The sequence below is a fragment of the Barbus barbus genome (assembly GCF_936440315.1).
Source record: "Barbus barbus genome assembly, chromosome: 21".
Taxonomy (NCBI): Eukaryota; Metazoa; Chordata; class Actinopteri; order Cypriniformes; family Cyprinidae; genus Barbus; species Barbus barbus.
The window spans coordinates 7,384,569-7,410,954 of NC_136749.1; the positions used below are offsets into that span (position 1 = coordinate 7,384,569).

Genomic DNA, 26,386 nt, shown 5'->3' on the forward strand with positions numbered 1-26,386 from the left:
GAAACTCCACGGAAAGAAAAGAAGCTGAAGTAAAATAATAAAATAAAATGATGTAATGAGACTAAGTTGTTTTCCTTCTCATTATGGCACATGAGGCCTGAGCATGCTCAAAGAGCAGCACGCACGCGGTGAGAGGGACGAGAGTTGGAGAGAGTAAAAAGGCAAGAGAGGTAAAAAAGTAAGAGAGACAAGAGAGAGAATGGAGGATGTCCTGAGGTTTTAAACTCAGCTTCTGGACCGTCCCATCTGGACGTATTGACCAATTAGGTATTGTCCTTGCTTAGCTAGGGTGTGTTCTTCACATCATAAATCAGCCTGTTATCAGTCACATGGTCCGAATTTTAGAGGCTTTGGCAAAACATACCTTTTTGAACATGATTTCATAATACGACTATGATGCATTTGACAAAGAATTGATTGGAAGAAACATTTCAAGCATGAATTCTCAAACTCATAGATACTAAACATGCAATAGGTCTCTTTAAGGCTCGAGCCATTCAATACTTATTAAAAGCAAGACATATTGAGTTATTAAAACAAGGATATTCAAATGGGTTACATACACAATATGCAGTTATGCATAGAAATTATTAGTTTCATTAAAATTGAAAATGAAGGTCTTTATGTGGTTCTATGGAGAACGAGGCATGTTCTTTAGACAGGAATGTTGGTTTGTCTTCTATGTGGGGGAGAAGTCAGTCTAAGGAAGCTTGTGAATACAATCGTGGAACCCGTGATGGCCATCTCTTTGACCATCAGTCTTGATTATTTGCAACAAATTTGACAGTCTCCTTCTTGAATTGGAATTATCAATAAGTGTTCGTTTGTCTCAAGGTTGTAAGCTGTTTGATGAAAGAGGCTTTGCTAAGTTAGGAGTTGCTTCAGCTAGTTGGAGCTAGGACTCCGGACAGATTTATGATATCCTGTTTCTTGGAGCCTCTCTTTCTGGAATCTCAGCTTCTCATGTTTCAGTGTTCTGATCTTAAAATCTTAAAATGGTCTGATTCAGTCTCTGATATCCTACACTGCCTTCATCTGAACTCTCTGCCTGCCCTGAACTTTCTATCTGCCCATGTTAAAATGACCACGGTGGTCCTTCCCCTGTCACTGGTGCTCCAGGTGCTGGGAGTGGTCTTGTGGTGTGTGTGGGCAGCACACCGTTCCTCTGTATCATTCTCCACCATCACCACCGCTGTCTGATTTGGATATTTATTAATCTTCATCGTGCATGTATCAGTTCCACTTCGGACTCAGAGCCCAGCCCACCATCACCTTTTCTGTGCGGAGCCCAAGCACGAGCCCACCAGTGACGGTCACTGGTGCTCCCGGTGCTGGGAGTGGTCTTGTGGTGTGTGTGGGCAGCACACCGTTCCTCTGTATCAGTCTTCACCATCACCACCGCTGTCTCCTGACAGCCCCTCTGCTCACCCTCTGCCCACCATCTGTGCGGTGGGATCGCTGCGGATCTGCCAGTCTCCATCGGCGTCATGGCTGGAGGATCCCTTGTCTCCGCCTCCAGCCTCTGAGTCCCGGACTCCGCCTCGGCCCACCCAGCGGCTCAACCATGGCTCCTAACTCCCTCCTCTCCACCGCGGCCCATCAGTCCAACAGCTCTGCTGGGCTCCCTCTTCCCTCTGGCTTCGCCTTGGTCTGTCGTCGACTATCCGGCGCCTCGGGACTGCTCTTCTCTGGCTACACCTCATCCCTCCAGCTCTGTCAGTCTCCTTGCTCCGGCTCCACCACGGCCTTGCGGATCCCCACCTCCACCTCGGTCATCGGCGCCATATGCTCCGCCTTGGCCCTCCGGACCCTCCTGTCACCCTGGCTCATTGGCTCTCCGTCTCGGCCTCCACCACCATCTGTTCCACCGCTGTCAGTCGCCCCCCCCGGGATTCTTCAGCCCTTCCTCCACCATGGCTCCTCCCCTCATCGGCTCCACCGTGGGCCGCCATCATGGCTGTGGCCTGGGTCCCTCCTGGCTCTTCCTGCTCCCGCCTGTCTCCTCCCTCCTTCTGGTCCGCTCTGGATCCTCCTGTCTTCTCCCTGGATCCTCCCTCTGTCAGTTCCACTCTGGACTTTGGTTGTCGTCGCAGTCCTCTGGGTGTCCGTCCTCCGCCATAGCCTCCACTTGTCTTGTGTGCCTGCCTTCCTGCCAGCCCTTTGCCCTCCCCTGTCACCATCCCTTCTCCACACCTTATTTCCGTCTCTCCTGTCTCCTACCTGCCTATTCTATCATTTACCCTTACGTGGATTTATTAAATACTATTTGCATTCATCTTCATCATGCGTGTATGTCACCGTAGCGTCTCAGGATTAGTCAGGATTACTACAGAATGAAAACTAGAGATTTTCTCACCACACATGACATTATAAAGCTCAATATTCTCAAAAGAATTTTTGTCTTGAATTTGAAAGATGGTCCATATCCAAGGAAAATGGTCTGAAAAGAAGATCAAAGTAAGTCACTAAAGTACCAAAAAGTTTAATACAACATTTTCAGCTATATTTATGAAAATTGCAATTCAAACACAAACCTGCATGCTGTTGATCTTATTGTCATATCCGTGATCACCAGCAAACCCACATTTCCCATGATTCCTTTTTGATTTATAGAACTTCCTGTATCAGAGAGACACAACCAAAGTAGGTGATTGAGGGTTCTTCTCCTGAAAGAAAAACATTTGCGGGAGACATGGAGCAATTTTTCAACTATATAAATATAAATAATCTTTAAAACATACAAGCAAACAGTCAGTAATAAAAAACAAAGAAAACCATTAAATCGTGTTTTTTCTCCCACTTCGAGAATGTCTCAGATATTTATTATCACAAGTCAATGACTTGCTAATGTTGCTAACAACAAGTTAGTATTTGTAGATGACATGCTTAAATACCATAAGTCCAGTGTTTGAATTCCTTAGAATAAATCACTATTTAAATCAGTTCAGTCACTGAACATGCTGGGTGAAGCTATGTGGCAAAGCTAAATGACTTGACTGAAGCACACTAAACCTCAGTTATCACTGTGCTGTAAACTTTTTAAAACTTTTTAACAGTCATTTTTACTCAGTGGAAAGCATACACTACAGTAAATTCAGTGATTCCAGCAATAAGTTTGTGTCCCATGCAGCAAGCAACATCTTCAAATAACGAATGAGTGACTCCTCATAAATGTTCTATTTAATTTCTTAAAACCTGAGAAGTTAATTTAACTGTCTGCTTCATGCAAAGACCTACAGGCAAGGTGAGACTGCCCAAGCTATAAAGTAGTTCACTTCATGAATTTGGAGCCACCGATTAAACAGGACTATATCTCCACCAGTCTGCTTCAATGCTTTCTTTCATTGGGGTGCTACTGTCAGCCAAACCAAACAGAGGAGTTGTCAACCCTGCTGTGAGGAACCATTGCTGGACCTGCCTCTCTGTTTTTGCATCTTCATCTATGGTGGAAGTGTTTTAAACTATTGGCTAATTACAGTGATCGTTTTCTTTTTGGAGTTTATAGCTTCCCATTTTAGTATCAGCTGAGCATACCAGGGACTATGGTGTCATTAGAAGCATCTAAGGAAACAACCCGGTCTCATCCCAAGTCGTCACATATTGACGCTTTGGATTTGGCGTCGCTTTTTGACGCTCAAGGTACCCCTTTAGCGTCACTTTTCGACGTGAAGGGAAGCGTAATTTTTCGGCGTCGATATGCTAACGCGCTATTGGGAATTTTATCGTCATAATCAGGTTGCCATTATTGCATATATGTAGAGGTGTGATTTTTGAATGTAAACAGTCAAAATAGTGACTTACCAAAACCCTGCCCCTAAACCTACCACCTGTGAAGAAAACGCAAGATATAGGAGGCAGATGCAAGTACTGGCATAATTTTTAAAAAAATGATTAATATACGCTAAGTGTTTCCTATTTAAAAAAATTACCTTCCCTTCACGTCGAAAAGTGACGCGAAAGGGGTACCTTGAGCGTCAAAAAGCGACGCAAAAACCAAGCGTCAATATGTGACGAGTTGGGATGAGACTGTGTTAAAGGAAAAGGTAAAAACTAAAAAGGTATTTCTACCAAGTAACACAGTACTCTGTCTGTATTTTTGAAATATTTATTTTTTACAAAGGAAATTACTTTATTCATTTATTTAAAAAAACAATAATAATAATAATTCCCTTTGTCAGTATTTTTGTATTGTTTTCCAACAGCAAAGTATCTTAAAACAACCTTAAAACAAGACAAATCGACATGACAGGCAAAACTGATATTAATACATGTTTTCAGAGACTACATCTTGAATTTTTTTCTTAAGCAGAAATCGAAGAACATTTATGGAGGTTCATGCTTAAAATAATGGTAATAATGGTAACAGTTTAAAATAAGGTTTATGCATTAGGTATTATGAACTGTGTGTAACAATGAACAATACAGTATTTATCATCAAGGTTAATTTTTATTTCTACATTAATACAATATTTCAAGTTGTGCAACTTAATATTAGTGAATGTATTAATAGGAAATAACAATCAACATTAGTATTTATATAAATTAACATTAAACTTGATTAATCAGCGCTATTAAAAATATTAAAAAGTTTTTTCATGATACCTAATGCATTAACACATGCTAATGAATTGAACCTTGTACAATAATGTAAAAGTTAACTGAAAAAAACAACAACAAAAAATTATATATATATATATATATACACACACACACACAGGTGCATCTAAAAAAAATTGGAATATCATGGAAAAGTTAATTTTTTTCTTGTAACTTCAAAAAGTGAAACTTTCATATATTTTAGATTCATTACATGTAAAGTAAAACATTTCAAACGTGTTTTTGTTTGTTTTAATTTTGATGATTAGAGCTTACAGTTTATGAAAGCCAAAAATCCAGTATATCAAAATATTAGTATTAGTATAACTTTATTGTCCACCTGAGTGGACAATTGTCTTTGGCTCACCAACACAAGATAACAACATATAGAGTAAAATAAAATCACAATAACTAGTCACGTACACACATAACATAAAATAAAATAAAAAGATACAGTACAAGCCTTGCGCACTGCTTAGTTACAAAGTTGCTGAATTAATGATTCTAATTGCGTTGGGAATAATAAAAAAAAAAATTTATTTGCCAGAGGAACTCTATAATGTCTGCCTGACTTCAAGAGCTCAAACTGGCTGAAAAGAGGATGAGAGCCATCTGCAAGAATAACTCTCGCCGCCTTCTTTGTCCTTTCTACATAAAGTTGTGTTAATTGATTCTGAGGCCTGCCAATTATTTTATTTGCCGAGGATACAATTCTGGAAAGTTTATTCTTGAGGCTATTTAGATGCTCGTACCAGACAGAAAGATGAAAGGTTAAAACACTTTCAACAATGGATTTATACACAATTATATTAGACTATTTAAAGAGTTAATTTGCAAAAACAGATTACTCCATTTTTAACAATTCTCAAAAATCATGTTTTTTCATTGTGCATTCCAATTAATCTCAATCAAACTGCAGTTGTTGTTTGTTTGTTTTTTGACCAGGTTTGACTAGGTTAAAAAATAACTAAAAAACAGCTAACTAACACAATGAAACACAAATTACATGATAACATAATAAAAACATGATTTTTGAAAATAAAAAAAAACCTGAGTTATCTGTTTTTGCAAATAAACTCTTGATTAACATTTGAGTTTCAATAAATGTCCATTCCTACACTATAAATTCCAGTTATCTATTGTTCTTTGAAACTACAATAATGGGGAAGACTGCTGACTTGGCAATAATCCAGAAGACAATCATTAACACCCTCCACAAAGAGGGTAAGTCACAGAGGGTCATTACTGAAAGATGTGGCTGTTCACATCTGTATCAAAGAGATCTGTGCTGTATCAAAGTATAATAAATGCAAAGTTTACTGGAAGGAAGAAATTGGGTAGGAAAAAGTGCACAAGCAACAAGGATGACCATAAGCTTGAGAATACTGTCAAGCAAAGCTGATTCAAACATTTGGGAGTGTTTTATCAAGACCAAAGTCAATGCAGCCATCTACCAGCAGATTTTGGAGCACGTTATGCTTCCATCTGCTGACAAGCCTTATGGAGATGCTGATTTCCTTCTCCAGCAGGACTTCAGCACCTGCCCACAGTGCCAAAAGCACTTCCAAGTGGTTTGCTGACCATAATATTACTGTGCTTGATTGGCCAGCCAACATGCCTGACCTGAACCTCATATGGAATCTATGGGATATTTTCAAGAGAAAGATGAGAAACAGTCAAACCAACAATCCAGATGAGCTGAAGGCTCAATAGTGCCTCATCAGTGTTACAGGCTGATGCTGAAATTTGTGCTAAAGTAGTGAACAAACTTTTACTTGAAATTTTCTCTTTTGCAAATCCTTTTTTTGATTGATCCTAGGAAATATTCTAATATATATATATATATATATATATATATATATATACACATATACATATATACATATATATATATACATACAGTCATGGTCAGAATTATTGGCACCCTTGGTAAATATGATCAAAGGGTGCGGTGAAAATTAATCTGCATCGTTAATCCTTTTGATCTTTTTCTTTTAAAAAATTCAGAAAAATCTAATTCTTATTATCATTGGATAATAAGAATTTAAAATGGGAGGAAATATCATTATGAAATAAATGTTTTTTCTCAAATACACATTGGCCACAATATATATATATATATATATATATATATATATATATATACACATATACATATATACATATATATATATACATACAGTCATGGTCAGAATTATTGGCACCCTTGGTAAATATGATCAAAGGGTGCGGTGAAAATTAATCTGCATCGTTAATCCTTTTGATCTTTTTCTTTTAAAAAATTCAGAAAAATCTAATTCTTATTATCATTGGATAATAAGAATTTAAAATGGGAGGAAATATCATTATGAAATAAATGTTTTTTCTCAAATACACATTGGCCACAATTAGCGGAACCCTTTTATTCAAAACTTTTTGAAACCTCCATTTGCCAGTTTAACAGCTCTAAATTTTCTCCCATAATGCCTGATGAGGTTAGAGAACACCTGACAAGAGATCAGAGACCATTCCTTCATCCAGAATCACTCCAGATCCTTCAGATTCACAGCTCCATGATGGTGCTTCTTCTCTTCAGTTCACTTTACTCATTTTCTACACGGTTCAGGTCAGAGGACTGGAATGGCCATAGCAGAAGCTTGGTTTTGTGATGTAAGGGCTGTTTGACAATTTTTTTAAAGGTTTTTTGACCCCGAAACTCAACCTTTCTCTTCAATTCTCCAGCTATGGTCCTTGAAAAGTCTTTGGCCACTCAAACTCTTCTCCTCACTGTGCATTAGGACAATTAGGATGACTGGAAATTCTTAATTATTGTCCTGATGGTGGAAATGGGAATTTTCATTGCTCTAGCTCTTTTCTTAAAGCCACTTCACTAATTTGTGAAGCTCAATTATCTTTTGCTGCACATCAGAAATATATTCTTTGGTTTTTCTCATTGTGATGGATGATTAAGGGAATTTGGGCTTTGTTTTCTCTCCTATTTATATTTATGTGAAACAGGCAGCCATGGCTGGATATTTTCATGTTCATAATCACCCTGGAGTTCTCAAAATTGTGAATATGAATGGGAATATACTTCAGAGATGTTTTACTCATAAGAATTTCTAGGGGTACCAATAATTGTGTCCAACGTGTATTTGAGGAAAAACATTTATATCATAATGAGATCTTTCCCCATTTTCAGTTGTTTTAGTTCAATGAAAGGTTACAATGCAGGTTTATGTTCCTATGAGGGCTTTTATAAATTACAGTTACAAAAAACAACAAGTAGTACACAAATTTAAAATATACGTACACTAAAAATGACTACAAGTTTGTTGATGTATCAACCAAGATTCCGTGGCTTTTTTAAATTATTATAATTTGCAATAGATTTTAAATAGTCAGGCAATGAATTCCAAAATTTTACACCTTTCACTGAGAGAACAGTCCGAGCAAATGATGTGATGAACAAAGACAAAGTGAGCAAAGCTCAAAATCTTGCATTTACTTGCATTGATCTGACAATGATGGTCTCTTATTTGCTTTCTATCTAAAATTTTCAAAGCTCTATTGTAAAGACACTCAGCCTGATTAATTATGGATTGATTTGTCTGAGACCAAATAGCTAATCCATATACCATATGTGATAATATCATCGAATTTAAAAACAAAAAAGCATGATCATATGTTAAACAATTTCCTATTATTCTGAAGCTGGTAAGATTTGCCTTAATTGTTTTATGCAACTTTTTAACATGACTTTTAAAATGTAACTGAGAATCTGAAATCATACCAAGATATTTTTCTTCTGATACTTTTTCTATATTCTCATCTTTAATTCTAATGTTTAATGATTCTGTTGCCGGTAAATTTCTTATTGAAAAGCATAAGGACTTTGTCTTTTTAGTATTTAAAGTAAAAAAAAGAGGCATCAAGCCAAGTTGACACTTTCTCTAAGTTTCTTGTTAACTTTTCTTCAATTTCCACACAATTCCTACCAGATACATAGATAACCGTGTCATCAGCATACATTTGAAGACTTGCATCAGGGCACACTTCTGAAAGATCATTAATATAAATGCTAAAAAGAATCAGACCCAAAATTGTTCCCTGAACAATTCCCATATCAATATTATAAGGGACTGACTCATCATTATTAATGACAACACTTTGTTCACGACTTTTTAAATACGGATCAAACCATAACAGAAATTGTTTTGATATATTATACTTTCTTATTTTTGACATTAAAATATTATGATTTACGGTATCAAATGCCTTTTTCAGATCCAGGAATACTACACCAACTTTGAATCCTTTATCAAGTGACCGCTTAATATTTTCTAATAATAAACTAGTTTTGTGTATGTGTCTGCTTAGTTTCCTGTTTGCCCTTATTTGGTTTTGTTCCGGTTCTCATTAGTTTGTCATTCATTCATTCTTATCACCTGTGTATATTAATTATCTTGTTTGCTCCTTAGTTTGTATGTCTTTATAAGCCTTTAGTTTCTAGTATTTCATTGTCCTGTCTTAAAGTAATGTACTATTGTTTGGAAACGTTCGTTGTTCCTTGGAAATTTTTGTAGTTTTGGAAATACTGCTTGTCATTCAAACATCACTTTCTTTGAATTCCCGCTTCCTGTGTTCCCTGTGGAGACATTCCAATACACTAGTAGCTGTTTCTTTAGAATTGTTGTTTAAAACCAAATTGTAAAGGGTGTAAAAGATTATTAGTCTCTAAGTGATGCAAAAATTGTTCTGCTACAACCTTCTCCAGCACGTTAGAAAGAAGACTAATTGGTCTATAGCTAATCATATCATCTGAATTCCCATATTTGAAAACAGGCTTTACCAATGCTTCAGCTCTGATTAATAAGATGAGTAAGGGGCTTTACGAAAGCATTTCCATTTTTTTTTTAAGGCGTCAAGATTATATATATCTTTAGAATATGTAGAATTTAATTAATAATTCTCATAATTACAGATTGATCCACTTCCTGAATTTCAAATAATTTAACATTATCCTCTATATTCTCAAATTGATTAGCATCGTTTTCCACGTAAATTACTGCCTATCAACTTCAACTTTTGAAAAATTAGATGCAAGATCTTTTATTGATCTTTTATCTGATTGAATAAAAAAATCATTAAATATATTTGCAATTCTTTTTGAGTCATGAACAATGTCATCTCCAACTTGAATAATATGTTTATCCTGAGCTTTACTTTTTGGTTTTATTAAACTGTTAATTTGTTTCCATATTATGTTACCATTTCCATTAGCTTCAGATAATATGTGAATGTAGTAATTAGATTTTTCAATGAATTTCTCAGTCCTTTAAACAACTGCAAGTCTATTTCATGTCTAGTTTTAAGAAAATACTTTAAGGCATGATCTCTTTGTTTCATTAATTGATGTATCGTATCGTTTATCCACGGAAGCTGTATTTTTCTATGTGACTTCTTCCTAAATTTAATAAATTTATCTACAATACGACTGACATTAATCATAAATTCATCACAACATTTATTTACTTGATTATGTTGTAAAAATTCATTCCACCTTATTGTTATTAATTCCTTCTCAAATTCAGCCTTGTCTTTAAGAGGAATCTCAAATTTTACTAATCCATCATGATTATTATGATACCATACTAATCTTTTTTTTTTTTTTTTTTTAAGTTTTCTAGCAATTAATACCGAACCACAAACTAAATTATACGTTTTTGTTATACGTTCAGGTTTATTCGTAAATACCAAATCTATTATTGTTTGAGTTTTCCGACTAATACAAGTGGGTCCACTAATCATCTGTTGATAATCATTTTTTGAAGTCAGATCCTTAAGCTTTTTTCTGCAATGCTTGTCTAACCAATTTATTTTAAAATCTCCGAAAACAAGTGCTTCACAGTTATGTTTAAAAAACTTCTATATTATCATAAAACGTAACCGCACATCCTGAAAGGGGGCTCTACAATACTACAATATTAAATTCCATGCGTGGAGAAAGAGAAACGTTTATACACAAAGATTATATTAAAACGTTTTCAGGTAATGGAATCTCTGTAGAATTAAATGAATTCTTAATGTATTATAATACACCACCACCTCTACCCGTAACTCTATCTTTTCTAAAACACATATATCCTGGAATATAATATACTAGTTAAAATATTATCATGTAACCATGTTTCGCTTAAACATAAAAATAGTTTTTGCATAGGTAGGTTTAAGTATCTATCAATCAAAGAAAATTAATGGACATTTTAACCATGGCATTTTAACTATTTTATACATGAATACTGAAAGTAATTATGTGGTCGGTAATTTACCGTGCTATGTGCCATCCTCTCAACCATCAAGTGAACCTCCTCAATTCTGTGGTTGTTGGCATAATGCAGAAGTAGTGTTTACCGCCAGCAAACGTCAAAAATGATTAATGGCTTTGACCTTTGTGACCTCATAATAATATTAATAATTTCCATATGTGACCTTTGATCTCATAACGGGTTTCAGATGCGGAAATCGGTCGAGCGTGAAAGTCCGAGTCATCCGGGGATGAGATATGTTGTCCGGTAGGAGGAAAAACATAAATGAGTTGTCAAGTAATGTTTTTGAAGATTTTATGGTGCGTTTTTGGAATTATTCTCATAGGAACATCTGTGTGGCGCGCCCCTCCCCATCTGCTGCGCGCGCGTCCGGTTGCGTTCCAAAGCGCGCTCTCTCAGTCTCCCTCTCCCTCTCTCTGTCTCTGTATGGGAGAGCTGTGAGAAAAAGATATTAATGAACAAGCAATATTAAAAAAAGTAAAGGACATTAAGAGATCGGCTTTAAGACACACACCCAGCGCTCGTACATATTCTGTTGATTATATAAAAATAATTTAAATAAAATAGGCTGTCAATGAGAAGGGCTAATGTTTAGCTTAACGAATAAAATGGTTCAGGGAAAAAACAGAAAATGCCCGTCTTCACAGTGAGTCAAATAAAATGATTACAAAAATGGTCGTGTTTAAACTTTAATTCTCTCTCTCTCTCTCTCTCACACACACACACACACACGCGCGCGTTTGCATAGCCATCTAAAATGGTGATATTACACAGAATCCTGATGTTTTTTATCCACATATAATTATACATGTTACAACCCATCACAGAAAACTTTACATCTATGAAGATAAATAAATAAATAATTTGCTTTATAAGTAATTTACTCATGGGCTCAATAAAAGTTCCCTCTCTCTCTCTGAGAGGATGCTTGCCCCCACACCCTAGATTAAACAAGTACATAGACACTCATTCAACTGTCAGAGTCTTGCTCTCATCTTTTAAAATGAATTGAATATAAAGAAATTATGCGATCACACATACAATATGAAACAAAGCAAAAGATTGACACTAGTTTTAGGAAACAAAAATTTGTAATGAGGGCCGAGCCAAGTAAAGGGGGAAAAAATTCAAATTTAACAGGCAAATGGTAAGGAATATAGTGGACTCAACATGTCAGGGCATGCCATTGTGTTTGAAAGCCATAAACATTTAGTTTTTTATTTCCATGGACATATTTAAATCCAATTCACTTTTATTTTTTTCACAAAACAAATTGTTGCAAAGCAGTTTCACAGAAAAGTAAAGTTTCTACATCCTATTTACAAACTTTTATATTCATATTTACATTATATTAATGCATTTTATTCTGTACCATCCCCCTAAACCTACCCATCGCATTTTATATTTTCATAGACATTATTTAATATAATATAAAAAGCTGCTATGATCGTGGGACAATTATTTGGAGTATTACTACACATTGGGTTTGTGTCCCTTTTTTGCTATTTTGTACAATGTCTATTTTATATATATGTATATTATTCTTTTTATTCTTTTATTATCTGCGTCCTGTCCTGTTGCTGTCTTTCTGTTGCACTGTGGAGCTTCTGTCACTACAACAAATTCCTCGTATGTGCAAACATACCTGGCACTAAAGTTCATTCTGATTCTGATTCCAAACCTGCCCATCACAGTAAACTTTCTACATTTTGTTTTTAAATGTTATTTATTTTATTTTTATATATATTTTTCATGAACATCAGTATATTTCATTCACATTAGTATAATTCTTAATTATGAAAACTCAAGAAATTTCATCATAAATCACAAAACACAAGCATGCATATCCATTATGCTAACATATTATTGTAACTCTGTTTGTACCGAATACACTATAAGCAGACTTTAATCATTGAAATAATTAAGATACCGAAAAACACAAATGCCAAAACTTGCTTCAGCAATTATATGTAACATACTGTATAAAAATAAACATTTCAAGCTAAAAAGAGACTCAAGTAACAAACTTGTTTTATTTTTATTAAGGAACAAACATGTTACTAAAGCAAAGCAAAACATTGATCATTCTCTTCATTTTAAGAATATTATAATAAACAAAATATATAATTATATATGTCAAACATGTTACTAAAGCAAGTCATTTATCATACATTTTTAAGAAGTATTCAACATTTAAATTTATTGAACTTATAAAAGACATGATTCTCTTCTTTTAAAGAAGGTGGTTACAAACTGTGATTATATATAACATACATTATTCTGGGGGCAATGATGTTCATACATCGAATGAAATGTTTACAAAATGTGCCTAAGTTGGGAAATTAAGTACTGCTTTGAGCTCTTCTAACTCACAAGAGTGAAATGTCAGTATGAGTTGGGCGAGCTGACACGCGCGCACACACACACACACACACACACACACACACACACACACACATGTTGGTTTTGCTATACTTGAGAGGACTCTCCATAGGCGTAATGGTTTTTATACTGAACAAACTGTGTGTGCTATTGCCCTACACCAACCCTACACCTAAACTTAGCCCTCACAGGAGACTTTTTTATTATTTTAAGATAAACTTCATTTAGTATTTTTAATAATTTATTTCCCTTGTGAGGACCGGCCAAATGTCCTCACAAAATCAAAAATCTCAGGCTTTACTATCCTTGTGGGGACATCTGGTCCTCACAAGTATAGCTAAACACGTACACACACACACACACACACACGTTGGTTTTAATGTTTTCTGGGGACTCTCCCATAGGCGTAATGGTTTTTATACTGGACAAACCGTGTGTGCTATTGCCCTACACCAACCCTACACCTAAACTTAGCCCTCACAGGAGACTTTGTGCATTTTTAGATTTTCAAAAAAACACCATTTAGTATGTTTTTTAAGCCTTTTGCATTACGGGGACATAGGAAATTTCATCATAAACCACATTTACATTGTTATATCAGAGTATTACCCACATCATTATTTAAATTTGTATACTGATAAATCATATAAACACACATACATAAACATTCATGCTGCTCACATATTATTGTAGAGCAGTATAATCAGACTTTAGCCATAAATATGCTTTTAAGATTCTGGAAAACACCAATGGTAATACATATATAATTATATATGACAGCATATTACAAAGGCAATTCATTCATCACACATTTTAAACACATATTCAGCATTTAAGTATATTGAAACTTATAAAACACATCCTTCTCTTCTTTTAAAGATGTTAATAAATAATTTTGATTATATGTAACATACTATATAAAAGTAAACATAGTCTTAGGCGATAATAAAATGTCTTACATTTTTTCTGTGAACAATGATTTCCATTCTGCGAATTAAAGATTTCTAAAATAAAATAAAAAATAAATAAAATGTTTAAGTTGTAAAGAATATTAAATATAACAAAAACTCAGAGATCCTCCCAGGGTTAGTCTCCAATGTGAAACCGAGGGTCTGCTTCAGACCCTGACAGACAAGGGAGGCTGGGGGGCTGAGTTACAGACCAGATGATCTGAGATGTTATTCTGTTAACTTCTCTCTTTCAAACTTAAAAGGTTGTTTAGACAAAATCTTAAAGGTTTTTACTTATCTGTTTGCAAATTTAACCTTAATTATGATATTTATTTAACATTACCTGTTAAAATTTTAGTTTATCATTTTAAAATAAAATTGTACTTAGTTTATTTGATTTCAAAGCATTTTCCCGCTTAAAAGGCTAAATAAAAAGTTTCCATATCTTAGACCATTACTAGGGTGACCCTGTGATCTAGTTCTACACTTATATAGTTGTATATGTTCATACTTTTCTGAACCGACCTTTATAGGCCTATCAATATACTATTGGTTATCTACTGAAATGTAGAAATATACTAAATGTGATGTATCCGTTTTGTATACCGGTCTTTGAAGAGAGATTTTATGACTTTTGTAGGGCCATCCCTTTCCCTCATAAAGCTGATTTAAAATGTTTGTTTGTCAACTACAGACATGTCGCCACGACACACATTCTTTGGATTACACGCATGAATTAAGCAGCACATGTGAGGAGCATCTACTGCCGTTCAATGGCTCTCCTGAGAATATTTTATTGAGCTTAAAAAAATAAAAAACACAGAACAAGCTAAATGAAAAAGACGTCCGGCGGTAGAAAATACCTACACCGTTTAAACCTATATACAATATGTATTAAACATATGCTTTTGTTGTTAAGACTGCTTATTAATAGTGGTAATACTTTTAAGTTTTAGGGGTTCACAAGTCTCATAGATCTATATCATTTATTTATTTTATTATTTAAAAAAAAGAAAAAGAAATTCAATTCATTTCTAGTAAATATGGGGCCAAAACATGATATTACAAAAGAAATCAGGTAGGCAAATATTTAAAAAAATAGGGAATGCCAACTCCAAACAGATCCACAGACACACACACACACACACACACACACACACACACAGACAGCATTCAGGAAGGTCAGCAGTTCAGAAAGGCATATGCAAGCTAGTTTTCAAACTTTTTCCAAAATCAAGTATGATTTTAAGACATAAAATTGCTTTAAAGCCTGAATAAAAGGTTACCAAATGTAGTTTCATATCAGATGTGTTCTAACAAAGTTATTAATCAATGCTCATTGTTTTATAAGATTTAATTTTGGTACTTAACTTAATTACTGACAAATTACTGTGATGAATGTACGATGAAATGAGAATCGGCTTACCAATTAAGTTTGATGCAATATTTTTAAGAAAAGGATTTTATTTATTTTTAAACACAACTGAACCAGATAAAAGATTATTCTTTCTTTTTGACAAACCTACATTGAAAAGTATTTGATCTTAAAATTGTTTGCTTATATTTTCTAAGTTCCAATAGATGAACCTTCTAACCTTCCTCAAAGAAAGCATTTTACATTCATTCAACATATTTTATTCAATATTTTTGCACATGTATCGTGGTTTCATGTTCTTTTTTAAGGGCTTGATGTCATTACAATGACTGTAGGTGAGGCCTTCTCTCTCTCTCTCTCTCTAAGAGCAGTCAGCATTCAGTGTTTATAGAAATAAATGAAATTAAGAAAAGTTCGACTTGAGAGCGTTTGACTAAGTCGGTATTACTTTTAGGACAATTATCCAACTCCATATCCGTAGGATGATCAGTCTTGCTGATTTACACATACAACTGAATCATATCTCACCATCAAGCTCAAAGCCACACATTCAGTAAAGTCAAAGGTTTTACACGTTCTTCAAAAGTTTACAGAACAAAAACCCTATGTATCTCAAGAGACCAAACCACTAAGAAAATTGCCATATGAATGCAGACAATTCCGCTCGTGGGCATTTGTGTATATTTTTGTAAACGTCGAATTATAAATGACTTTTTTCTTTACGTCACTAGGTTTAGACCTCATGTTCAAGTTAGCTGATGATGATATTCACATTTTATTTGTCATACCAACAACTTGTTTCTTTCAAAGTTTCCGTTTGCTATTAAATATTAGGCCTATGCATACTACCCTTCGCTCATAAGCATAAGCATCTGCCTCTTGCTAAAATTTAGCTGTTTTGTCCACTTTTGGCAGATTTGGTGGAGGGAAACTTGTTGTGACTTGTTGTAATGTGATCACAATTAAGAACCATGACATTAAACTACATGCCCATGAAAAGGTCACATACGTAGTCTTTTATACAGGAAATATGCTAGCACAACAGAAATATGTATCGGTATAACAAATACCTAATGCTGAAATACTCTCTTCTATATATATTTAATGTTTTTAGTTTCAGCATTGATTTTGACAGCTTACCCCAGTAGCCGATACCACTCTATACTTTTTTCATCGTTTTTGTACAGTTTTTAGATGAAGACCATCCTCAGAATCTGGTCAATCGTGCAGCGAGTGAAAACGAGAACAAATGCAGTATAAGACAATTAAAGGAAAGTCAAGAGAGTGTTTAAACTGAGATTGTGGGGTACAGATTACTGGTCTGTCTACAAAGTTTCTACAAAGTACTGTTTCGCCGATACATGTACATCTATTTCATTTAGAGCGCATACAGTTGCACATTACAAGTTGAAGATGGTGTGGAAACACAATTTTCTTTGTACTCGTCTCTAAACAGGGCTTTAATAAATAAGTTGTTTTAAGCAAAAGCGACGATTCAGTCCGTTTTATTCAGGCGTTGTTTTTTAGGCGTCCGCCTTTTTAGTTTTGTTCCAGGAAACAGGTACGACTGTAACTGTCTGTCTGCTCTTCTTTAAGAAAACAGGCGGCTGGCAGTTTTTAACATATCTTAATTCTCTTAATTTTTCACAATCGCAAATGTGTTTTAGCTTAAATATTAGTTTTTTAATCAGGCACGATGCTTATACGTCTTTTTAAATAATTACGACAAAGTTACAGGCTTCTTGGGCGAACGCTTGCCAGAGTGTTACTCAATAAGTCCTCTGCGTTATCTTTTAATAAAATATTCCATTGAATGTCACTAAGACAAATTCTGTAACAGCGTTCATAAATGAATATAAACGTACAAATCTTTATGGAGACGATAAGAACAATACGGTCTAACAACACAAACACAAATGCTTGTTCTAACTCTTTCACACAGCAGACTGGTCCCTGGTAAGTAGCTACGCCTAAAACCGCTAGATAGGCCTATCTTGACTTTAAGGACATTACTGAGCTAGGCTTCGTCTCACCGTTGTGAGAGATAAACCGCAAGGTTTTTTCATAGGCCTACGCTTTGAAACCAGAACCATTTTTAAATTTCCATAACTTTGTTCGCTCTTTCTGTTTGAATTTGTTTACCGCTCTTGTTGTATTTTCCCATCTGACGGTAATTGTTAGGCTTTACGCTTTGCTTTCTAGTTTTTGCTGCCATGCTAGCGGGCTCTTTGTCCATATTTATGCTAATTTGCTTGATTCAATAAAACATCGCTTCAACCCGTCGTCTTCATTCGAGACATTTACGTTATATTATCAAGACCGTCCTAGTTTAGATATCAGATACGTTTCTCGATCATTATTTCCGTCCGTTTTCTTTTTAGAAAATGGAAATTAAAAATATTAAAAACTATCAGACGTTTTCACCAACTACTATTATTATAAATGATGTAATAATTTAATAGATAATATCACGCGATTGTCCGTGAAAATTTTGTGAAACAAGATTTCCCAGTGTCTGATGATCGTGTGGGTAGATTTGTGTTTGACACGTCATTGCAGACTGTGAAACTCTACGTTTTGGATTCTTACGAGGACTATACGTCCGAATGCGCCTACCTGCTTTTGACCGCCATAGACTGGACATACTTCTACAATCAAATTTGGAAAGAATTTAATTTTGGCGATAAAATCAGGTACATTTTCCAGTGGGATGCTGTTACGTGGGGGATGAGGTATCGGGTGACAACGCGGACGGCCTACATGCGCATTACATCCTGTTGGAACAAAACGCATCATGACCAAAATTATCTCATGATGGGAAATAAACGTCGAGAGGAATCTGAAAAAACTTTTTGTCTCAAGGCAGCGACGAGTCAGACTCTGATGAGACTGAATCAGAGTATGATCGTGACTTTCCTATTCCTGAAGACAACCCTTTCGGGTGCTGCAAAACTAATCTATATTTAGATCGGAGCGACGTACCTCTGTTAAACAGCATTTTTTCAACGATAGACGAGCTGTTTCAGTCAAGCGATACCAAATGATCAGTCTGTGTTTCCCCGAACCACGATACGTTACTCGAAACAATTTGCCTACGTCTTAATAAACGACCTCGTAATCGTTAACCAAAATATCTTTCTGCGAGAACTAGTTCTCTTTGTCCAAAACACAAACTCTCAGGTCCACCACCTACGGCAACACCCTCCATCTCAACAACCAACCAACAGCCACAACGTGGACCTCAACAATTTATTTTCTCTGGAATGTACAAAAGACCCGTCACTACTTGCGTACGGCTACGCTACATCCTCTGCGAGCAGAGAGCGTCCGTTCCAGATAAACTCTAGATCCGAGAATACTGGGTCTGACTACTACAACCTCTTGTCAATCTCAACCATCCTGAGCACTCTGCAATTTTTCAATTAATATCACTTCGGAGGATCTTAAACCCATCGTGGATTAAAAACAGTCAAAAGAAAGAATCGTTTTCTGAAAAGGATGTCTGATGCTGCTCAAAAGCCGATGGTCAGCCAAAGTGCGACTGCGGCGCGGGAAAAACGTGTCCTGTAAAAATGTTATAGACTCTACGTTTAAACCGCATTACCGAGGACAAATGATCGAACTGATGACCACGGTCATCGACGCTGCGTCCGATCCGAATCATGATTCTACGGGGGATACCAAGCGTGTAAAAAATCTCAAGAACGAAATGGACGTTGTAAGAAACCTGAAAAATAACCCATGGCCTGATTTGACTAGCATGTTTATTTACAGCAAAAAGCCAGTCTCTGTAACCACCAGAGAAATTCTGGATGTGATGATTGAACGTATGGATGAGATGGACATTAACGAAGTTCTCTGTCTGTGTACGTGTGTAACAGATTTATGCACGTCGCTCATTGCAAAAGATTATGAATCCATGATATGTGAAATTGTCGGATGATTTTATATTACAGCAAAACATGTTGGCCGTCAGAGATTTTCTTTTCTGGCTAGACCACTGTGTATAACGGCGATTTGATCATTTTCTTCACTACTTCAATGTATATTCAACAATATGTTGTTAAAAATAAAAGGTTGAATTCCTCGTTATCCTTTTTTCCGAGTTCAATTTTAATGATTTTGTATACACTTTAAAAGCATCTTACAAATGAGCAAATTACAAATATTTTTTAATTTCAATCAATTGAATAAAAAGAAAACGGACGGAAATAATGATCGAGAAACGTATCTGATATCTAAACTAGGACGGTCTTGATAATATAACGTAAATGTCTCGAATGAAGACGACGGGTTGAAGCGATGTTTTATTGAATCAAGCAAATTAGCATAAATATGGACAAAGAGCCCGCTAGCATGGCAGCAAAAACTAGAAAGCAAAGCGTAAGGCCTAACAATTACCATCAGATGGGAAAATACAACAAGAGCGGTAAACAAATTCAAACAGAAAGAGCGAACAAAGTTATGGAAATTTAAAAATGGTTCTGGTTTCAAAGCGTAGGCCTATGAAAAAACCTTGCGGTTTATCTCTCACAACGGTGAGACGAAGCCTAGCTCAGTAATGTGCTTAAAGTCAAGATAGGCCTATCTAGCGGTTTTAGGCGTAGCTACTTACCAGGGACCAGTCTGCTGTGTGAAAGAGTTAGAACAAGCATTTGTGTTTGTGTTGTTAGACCGTATTGTTCTTATCGTCTCCATAAAGATTTGTACGTTTATATTCATTTATGAACGCTGTTACAGAATTTGTCTTAGTGACATTCAATGGAATATTTTATTAAAAGATAACGCAGAGGACTTATTGAGTAACACTCTGGCAAGCGTTCGCCCAAGAAGCCTGTAACTTTGTCGTAATTATTTAAAAAGACGTATAAGCATCGTGCCTGACTAAAAAACTAATATTTAAGCTAAAACACATTTGCGATTGTGAAAAATTAAGAGAATTAAGATATGTTAAAAATTGCCAGCCGCCTGTTTTCTTAAAGAAGAGCAGACAGACAGTTACAGTCGTACCTGTTTCCTGGAACAAAACTAAAAAGGCGGACGCCTAAAAAACAACGCCTGAATAAAACGGACTGAATCGTCGCTTTTGCTTAAAACAACTTATTTATTAAAGCCCTGTTTAGAGACGAGTACAAAGAAAATTGTGTTTCCACACCATCTTCAACTTGTAATGTGCAACTGTATGCGCTCTAAATGAAATAGATGTACATGTATCGGCGAAACAGTACTTTGTAGAAACTTTGTAGACAGACCAGTAATCTGTACCCCACAATCTCAGTTTAAACACTCTCTTGACTTTCCTTTAATTGTCTTATACTGCATTTGTTCTCGTTTTCACTCGCTGCACGATTGACCAGATTCTGAGGATGGTCTTCATCTAAAAACTGTACAAAAACGATGAAAAAAGTATAGAGTGGTATCGGCTACTGGGGTAAGCTGTCAAAATCAATGCTGAAACTAAAAACATTAAATATATATAGAAGAGAGTATTTCAGCATTAGGTATTTGTTATACCGATACATATTTCTGTTGTGCTAGCATATTTCCTGTATAAAAGACTACGTATGTGACCTTTTCATGGGCATGTAGTTTAATGTCATGGTTCTTAATTGTGATCACATTACAACAAGTCGCAACAAGTTTCCCTCCACCAAATCTGCCAAAAGTGGACAAAACAGCTAAATTTTAGCAAGAGGCAGATGCTTATGCTTATGAGCGAAGGGGTAGTATGCATAGGCCTAATATTTAATAGCAAACGGAAACTTTGAAAGAAACAAGTTGTTGGTATGACAAATAAAATGTGAATATCATCATCAGCTAACTTGAACATGAGGTCTAAACCTAGTGACGTAAAGAAAAAAGTCATTTATAATTCGACGTTTACAAAAATATACACAAATGCCCACGAGCGGAATTGTCTGCATTCATATGGCAATTTTCTTAGTGGTTTGGTCTCTTGAGATACATAGGGTTTTTGTTCTGTAAACTTTTGAAGAACGTGTAAAACCTTTGACTTTACTGAATGTGTGGCTTTGAGCTTGATGGTGAGATATGATTCAGTTGTATGTGTAAATCAGCAAGACTCATCATCCTACGGATATGGAGTTGGATAATTGTCCTAAAAGTAATACCGACTTAGTCAAACGCTCTCAAGTCGAACTTTTCTTAATTTCATTTATTTCTATAAACACTGAATGCTGACTGCTCTTAGAGAGAGAGAGAGAGAGAGAGAAGGCCTCACCTACAGTCATTGTAATGACATCAAGCCCTTAAAAAAGAACATGAAACCACGATACATGTGCAAAAATATTGAATAAAATATGTTGAATGAATGTAAAATGCTTTCTTTGAGGAAGGTTAGAAGGTTCATCTATTGGAACTTAGAAAATATAAGCAAACAATTTTAAGATCAAATACTTTTCAATGTAGGTTTGTCAAAAAGAAAGAATAATCTTTTATCTGGTTTAGTTGTGTTTAAAAATAAATAAAATCCTTTTCTTAAAAATATCGCATCAAACTTAATTGGTAAGCCGATTCTCATTTCATCGTACATTCATCACAGTAATTTGTCAGTAATTAAGTTAAGTACCAAAATTAAATCTTATAAAACAATGAGCATTGATTAATAACTTTGTTAGAACACATCTGATATGAAACTACATCTGGTAACCTTTTATTCAGGCTTTAAAGCAATTTTATGTCTTAAAATCATACTTGATTTTGGAAAAAGTTTGAAAGCTAGCTTGCATATGCCTTTCTGAGCTGCTGACCTTCCTGAATGCTGTCTGTGTGTGTGTGTGTGTGTGTGTGTGTGTCTGTGGATCTGTTTGGAGTTGGCATTCCCTATTTTTTAAAATATTTGCCTACCTGATTTCTTTTGTAATATCATGTTTTGGCCCCATATTTACTAGAAATGAATTGAATTTCTTTTTCTTTTTTTTTAAATAATAAAATAAATAAATGATATAGATCTATGAGACTTGTGAACCCCTAAAACTTAAAAGTATTACCACTATTAATAAGCAGTCTTAACAACAAAAGCATATGTTTAATACATATTGTATATAGGTTTTAACGGTGTAGGTATTTTCTACCGCCGGACGTCTTTTTCATTTAGCTTGTTCTGTGTTTTTTATTTTTTTAAGCTCAATAAAATATTCTCAGGAGAGCCATTGAACGGCAGTAGATGCTCCTCACATGTGCTGCTTAATTCATGTGTGTAATCCAAAGAATGTGTGTCGTGGCGACATGTCTGTAGTTGACAAACAAACATTTTAAATCAGCTTTATGAGGGAAAGGGATGGCCCTACAAAAGTCATAAAATCTCTCTTCAAAGACCGGTATACAAAACGGATACATCACATTTAGTATATTTCTACATTTCAGTAGATAACCAATAGTATATTGATAGGCCTATAAAGGTCGGTTCAGAAAAGTATGAGCATATACAACTATATAAGTGTAGAACTAGATCACAGGGTCACCCTAGTAATGTCAGTCCTTGTCTTGTGGTTCCCCTCCTCTCGTGCCCATATTTGGCCTTCCTGTTCCTGTCCTCGTTTGTCATCATTGTTTAATTAGTCCCTAGCCCTGTGTTTGATTAGTCCACACCTGTTCCTTATTTCCCTGTGTTCTTAAACCCTGTGTTTCCCTGCCTCTGTGTCCAGTCTGACCGTCAAACCCTTGTCTACAGTTGCTGTCTCCATGTTTCCTGTGAGTTCTAAGTTTGCCTTATTAAAAGCCTGTGTTCAAGAGAAGTTGCTCGCCTCTGCCTTTCCCTGCTCCCAGAGGGAGCGTGACAAGTAATGGTCTGAGATATGGAAACTTTTTATTTAGCCTTTTAAGCGGGAAAATGCTTTGAAATCAAATAAACTAAGTACAATTTTATTTTAAAATGATAAACTAAAATTTTAACAGGTAATGTTAAATAAATATCATAATTAAGGTTAAATTTGCAAACAGATAAGTAAAAACCTTTAAGATTTTGTCTAAACAACCTTTTAAGTTTGAAAGAGAGAAGTTAACAGAATAACATCTCAGATCATCTGGTCTGTAACTCAGCCCCCCAGCCTCCCTTGTCTGTCAGGGTCTGAAGCAGACCCTCGGTTTCACATTGGAGACTAACCCTGGGAGGATCTCTGAGTTTTTGTTATATTTAATATTCTTTACAACTTAAACATTTTATTTATTTTTTATTTTATTTTAGAAATCTTTAATTCGCAGAATGGACATCATTGTTCACAGAAAAAATGTAAGACACTTTATTATCGCCTGAGACTATGTTTACTTTTATATAGTATGTTACATATAATCAAAATTATTTATTAACATCTTTAAAAGAAGAGAAGGATGTGTTTTATAAGTTTCAATATACTTAAATGCTGAATATGTGTTTAAAATGTGTGATGAATGAATTGCCTTTGTAATATGCTGTCATATATAATTATATATGTATTACCATTGGTGTTTTTCAGAATCTTAAAAGCATATTTATGGCTAAAGTCTGATTATACTGCTCTACAATAATATGTGAGCAGCATGAATGTTTATGTATGTGTGTTTATATGATTTATCAGTATACAAATTTAAATAATGATGTGGGTAATACTCTGATATAACAATGTAAATGTGGTTTATGATGAAATTTCCTATGTCCCCGTAATGCAAAAGGCTTAAAAAACATACTAAATGGTGTTTTTTTGAAAATCTAAAAATGCACAAAGTCTCCTGTGAGGGCTAAGTTTAGGTGTAGGGTTGGTGTAGGGCAATAGCACACACGGTTTGTTCAGTATAAAAACCATTACGCCTATGGGAGAGTCCCCAGAAAACATTAAAACCAACGTGTGTGTGTGTGTGCGCGCGTGTCAGCTAGCCCAACTCATACTGACATTTCAGTCTTGTGAGTTAGAAGAGCTCAAAGCAGGACTTAATTTCCCAACTTAGGCACATTTTGTAAACATTTCATTCGATGTATGAACATCATTGCCCCCAAAATAATGTATGTTATATATAATCACAGTTTGTAACCACCTTCTTTAAAAGAAGAGAATCATGTCTTTTATAAGTTCAATAAATTTAAATGTTGAATACTTCTTAAAAATGTATGATAAATGACTTGCTTTAGTAACATGTTTGACATATATAATTATATATTTTGTTTATTATAATATTCTTAAAATGAAGAGAATGATCAATGTTTTGCTTTGCTTTAGTAACATGTTTGTTCCTTAATAAAAATAAAACAAGTTTGTTACTTGAGTCTCTTTTTAGCTTGAAATGTTTATTTTTATACAGTATGTTACATATAATTGCTGAAGCAAGTTTTGGCATTTGTGTTTTTCGGTATCTTAATTATTTCAATGATTAAAGTCTGCTTATAGTGTATTCGGTACAAACAGAGTTACAATAATATGTTAGCATAATGGATATGCATGCTTGTGTTTTGTGATTTATGATGAAATTTCTTGAGTTTTCATAATTAAGAATTATACTAATGTGAATGAAATATACTGATGTTCATGAAAAATATATATAAAAATAAAATAAATAACATTTAAAAACAAAATGTAGAAAGTTTACTGTGATGGGCAGGTTTGGAATCAGAATCAGAATGAACTTTAGTGCCAGGTATGTTTGCACATACGAGGAATTTGTTGTAGTGACAGAAGCTCCACAGTGCAACAGAAAGACAGCAACAGGACAGGACGCAGATAATAAAAGAATAATATACATATATATAAAATAGACATTGTACAAAATAGCAAAAAAGGGACACACACCCAATGTGTAGTAATACTCCAAATAATTGTCCCACGATCATAGCAGCTTTTTATATTATATTAAATAATGTCTATGAAAATATAAAATGCGATGGGTAGGTTTAGGGGGATGGTACAGAATAAAATGCATTAATATAATGTAAATATGAATATAAAAGTTTGTAAATAGGATGAAACTTTACTTTTCTGTGAAACTGCTTTGCAACAATTTTTGTGAAAAAAATAAAAGTGAATTGGATTTAAATATGTCCATGGAAATAAAAAACAATGTTTATGGCTTTCAAACACAATGGCATGCCCTGACATGTTGAGTCCACTATATTCCTTACCATTTGCCTGTTAAATTTGAATTTTTTCCCCCTTTACTTGGCTCGACCCTCATTACAAATTTTTGTTTCCTAAAACTAGTGTCAATCTTTTGCTTTGTTTCATATTGTATGTGTGATCGCATAATTTCTTTATATTCAATTCATTTTAAAAGATGAGAGCAAGACTCTGACAGTTGAATGAGTGTCTATGTACTTGTTTAATCTAGGGTGTGGGGGCAAGCATCCTCTCAGAGAGAGAGAGGGAACTTTTATTGAGCCCATGAGTAAATTACTTATAAAGCAAATTATTTATTTATTTATCTTCATAGATGTAAAGTTTTCTGTGATGGGTTGTAACATGTATAATTATATGTGGATAAAAAACATCAGGATTCTGTGTAATATCACCATTTTAGATGGCTATGCAAACGCGCGCGTGTGTGTGTGTGTGTGTGTGAGAGAGAGAGAGAGAGAATTAAAGTTTAAACACGACCATTTTTGTAATCATTTTATTTGACTCACTGTGAAGACGGGCATTTTCTGTTTTTTCCCTGAACCATTTTATTCGTTAAGCTAAACATTAGCCCTTCTCATTGACAGCCTATTTTATTTAAATTATTTTTATATAATCAACAGAATATGTACGAGCGCTGGGTGTGTGTCTTAAAGCCGATCTCTTAATGTCCTT

General features: G+C 34.9%; 1 pseudogene across 1 annotated transcript in view; it reads right to left on the reverse strand.

Moving 5' to 3' along the window:
* Positions 1-2,294: 2,294 nt before the first annotated feature.
* LOC306887783 (autotaxin-like) overlaps positions 2,295-26,386 on the reverse strand; it is a 42,593-nt pseudogene continuing 18,501 nt past the window's right edge. Inside the window, exons 15-17 of the transcript in view lie at positions 10,908-10,978; positions 2,535-2,619; positions 2,295-2,440 (exon numbers count right to left, since the gene is read on the reverse strand). The product of the transcript in view is annotated as an autotaxin-like (transcript). The remainder of the gene's footprint in view (positions 2,441-2,534; positions 2,620-10,907; positions 10,979-26,386) is intronic.